Raw genomic sequence first — 3,957 nt, forward strand, 5'->3', positions numbered from 1 at the left:
CAGTAGATCTCATTTATTGAGAACTTTCTTTGTACCAGTTACTAATTAAGGTTTCATATTTACCAATATATTAACAGAACAGAACTATCAAAGTAAATGACAGTAAATAGTAAATTGTGACAGGTATAATAGGCCTTAGATCCCCAAGCCACCGTGACTATTGAATAAAAACTGATAGGTCAGTTTCACTGAAAAATCTTAATGCATTAACTAACACATTTACCTTTAAAACAGTCCTGGGTAGGGAGTACTATTAGAGTCACCACCGTACACGATTTTTCAGTCTTAAATAAATATCTCAGGATCAAATAGTGGCACAGCCATAATTGGAACCCAGGCCATGCAACCACCCAGCACAGCCGAACAGTCTGCCCTAAGTCGCAAAACCATCAGCCTTCTAGGACCTGCCTTTAAGTGTATCCCGTGGGATCACTCACTCCGAGAGCACCAAGAACTGGCTGTGACTCTGGGGAGATGATTTGTCTCGCCCCAAACCCCTCTGTATCACTCTGTATCACTCTGTATTACTGCATCAGTAAGCCACAAGCCTGCAGGAGTTTGGGCAGCCCGCGTCCTACCGCGACCACACCCACCACCCCGCTGCACGCTGGGAAATGTAGTCCCGATCAGTCCCCGAGCTTTTTTGGTCTTCATACAGCCAACCCTCAGCGCCTGTAGGGCCACATCCGGGTGCGAATCCAGGTCCTGCCTCTAAGCACATCAGCTCTCCAATGCCGCCCTCTGCTGGCGCGTCCCTAACCGCACAATGCTAGCCGACGCCGCATACCCCGGAAACGAACTCTTCTTTTCCGGATTACGGATCCAGAGGTTCGCCTGTGGTGTAGTTGTGGGTTATTTGGGTGTTGCTGGAGTGAAATGCATTCTGTTGCTGCACCAAAGTGAGGGAACCGAGTCGCAGCGGGAGTCATGGAGGGCCAGAGCGTGGAGATGCTGCAGGCCAAGTGGAGCAGGAGGAGGCGGAGAAGTTGCAGCACGTCCGGGTGCACGAAGAGCTGGAGCAGAAGTAATTCGACGTCGGCGTCGTACGGGCTTCGGACCGCACTCCCCGACAGTGCTGCGCCAGGCCGGGCCCGAGGCAGAGTTGCGGGCCCTGGCGCGGGACAACACGCAGATGCTCATCAGCCAGCTGTGGCAGCTGTGACATCTGCGCACCGTGCGCTGGAGGGGGCGGTGGTAGCGTCGTAAGGGCATCCGTCCAAGAAGCCCATCTTCATGTGGGACGAGGTGAGTGGCCAGTGGCGGTGCTGGTGGGGCTACAAGCGCGCAGGGAACCATACCAAGGAATGGCTGGTCCACGTACCTAGGGGTACCGACCCCCATGGGAGACTAGTTCGCCAAGCAGATCTAAGGCCAAGAATGGAACCTGGCCCGAGCGCACAAGATGCAGATGCCCACCCAGCTCAGTTTGCCTGCACCCTACGGGACACCAGAGTAAAGAGGCTCTGGGCTGCGCCCTGCAAGTGGCCAAGATCTTCACCGACTCGGTGGGACGCTTCCAGGAGCTCCTCCCCAAGGAAAAGACGAGAAAGAAGAGGAAGTTTTAGTCCGTCTTTGAGGACTTTGCAGCCGAGAAAATGAACAGGTGGAGCTACTAAAAGTCAAGAACAGCAAGAAGCCTCAGCTGGATGTGAGGCTGGGGGGCCCATCAACAAGCAGATGAGAGAGGAGGAAAATGAAAGGCAAGAGAAAGGGGATCCAGCAAGGCCCTTTGAGCAAGAGCGGGGCCAGGGCGAGAAAAGGAAGGACGGCTTGAGAGGCAAGAAGCTCTCCAGGGGCTGGAGAGATGGCTCAGCGGTTATGACCGCTCTTCCAGAGGACCTGAGTTCAATTCCCAGAAACCACATGGTAGCTAAATAATAAATCTTTAAAAAAAAAAAAAAAAGGAGGAGGAAGCAGCAGCAGCTGCGTTCCAGGCAGCCTGCTGTAGGTGGCAAGAAGAAAGTGTTGCACCAAGGTGGGAAGAGGAGGAAGTAGCCTTCTCCACTCTGGACCTGTTCTGCCCAGCTAGGACTGTCTGGACTAAAGGTTAAGTTATTCCAATCGCAAGCTGCAGGCTGGCACTGGAGGTGGCCGCTGCCCTCGTTAAGCTTGACATTGAAGGGACAGGTTTGCCTCCCTTAAGTCAGTGCTGGACAATGCTTTTCCCACCACGGAGACATTGGCTGGAAATTATAGCTCTACTTTAAGAACATGAGATGTATAGAAATACTATGGTTGGAACCAGGAATAAGCCAACAGCCTGCTCTTTATCTTGACTTTGTACACTGGGTTGATGAGATTCCTCAGGCGTAGTAGATTGCTTTCAACCTTTTCACGTTATTGTTGTAACAGCTCGTATATGTATCAAAGCAGGGAGAATGGGAAACACTGTCTACCTGTTATTTGCATGTATTGTAAAGGTATGCTGATACCTGGCATTAATTTTAACTTTTACTGTAGGTAGAAGTTTACTGTAGGTAGAAATTGTTGTTCATGAAGCCAGTGACCCAGGTATAGAGAGTGCTTAAAAAAATGGTTACAGGTAAGTCACTTGTATTAGGAAAACTCCAAAGTTCATTTAGTGCTAAGTATACTATCAAAAGCACAGTACAACTGATGTTGGTTAAGGTAGTGCATTTGGCAAATGAACACATGGCTTTAAATGATAAATTGGAATTAACCTTTTTAGTCCAGAAAATACTTGTCATTTTGTTGACAACCCGTGGCTTTTGTTTAGTTGGCTTGGGTTTTAGTATTTAACCAGTGCTGGGCTGGGATTCACTATGAAGCAGAGGCTGACCTGGAACGTGAGGCCTTATGGCTCTGTCTCCCAAGTGCCGCTCCCTCAATACTGGACTTGCTACTAATCGTTTTCAGGAGATATTTATGCAAAGTAAATTTATTAAGATCAGAATAAGTCATTGATATCGGGGGAAAACATCCAGACAGCAAAAAACCTGAAATCTGCCAGGTGTAGGTGCTCATTTATTTATTTATTTTTGGTTTTTCGAGACAGGGTTTCTCTGTTTGGCCCTGGCTGTCCTGGAACTCACTCTGTAGAACAGGCTGGCCTGGAACTCAGAGATCCGCCTGCCTCTGCCTCTCAGGTGCTGGAATTAAAGGCGTGTGCCACCACTACCGGGCTATAAGCCTTTCTTAAGTTAGAAGAGTATTCTATTTAATTGACAAAAATGATAGACTGGGTGTTAGGTGTACTTTGTACTTTATAAATTACAAAATGGTAATAGTTGTACTCAATTTATATCTGAGAAAGGAACCTTTTAATTGGACAAAGGGGAGGAAGTGTTGTGGATAGCCCTGGTGCTCTTTGTATTTTCATGCTAACTAATTCTGTTTCCAGAGCAAAGCTGCCAGGAATCCTGTGAATCTAGTGTACTCAGATGACTTCCTGTGAACCTTTCCCTAATGAATAAAGATTTCAAGGAGCCAATCACTGGGCGAGTAGGCGGGACTTCCGGGTCGGAGAACGGGACAGTGGAAGAGGAGAGGAGACTTGGCTGGTGGACAGGGGCGTGGAGGCCAAAATGTAGGTAGTGGAGGCCCCAGTTCAGGTGGCTGATCCATTGGGATCCGTCACCCAAGGATTTAACTTAGAATGGCTTACACATTAGTTGTTGCGCTCAGTGATCGTGTTGCCTTTTGATTCTAAGCTTAAGACTGTGTGGTGTTTTCCTTCCTTAGGCAACTCAACTGAGTTCCAGCCCACCGTGGGAACTTAGCGAGCTGGGTGGAGAGATTTTGGAGCTTGGGTCAGAGAGTCTGCTGGGCTGAGAACAGGCCTGTCTGCTGATGCCTTGCTGGCATAGCGTGGGTTTCTTTTTAACTATTTCATGCTACAGTTTTCTATAAATAAAGTGACCATCAAACTCTTTATTTACAATCCAGCCATTGCCCCTCCTTTCTGTCCCTCCTCCCACAGTTCCTCATTCCATTCCT

General features: G+C 48.6%; 1 pseudogene; it reads left to right on the forward strand.

Annotated features, from left to right (window-relative positions):
- The first annotated feature begins 821 nt into the window (after positions 1-821).
- On the forward strand, positions 822-3,451 carry LOC116094988 (annotated as a pseudogene).
- Positions 3,452-3,957: the final 506 nt, after the last annotated feature.

The sequence above is a fragment of the Mastomys coucha genome, unplaced genomic scaffold (genome assembly GCF_008632895.1).
Source record: "Mastomys coucha isolate ucsf_1 unplaced genomic scaffold, UCSF_Mcou_1 pScaffold17, whole genome shotgun sequence".
Classification (NCBI taxonomy): domain Eukaryota; kingdom Metazoa; phylum Chordata; class Mammalia; order Rodentia; family Muridae; genus Mastomys; species Mastomys coucha.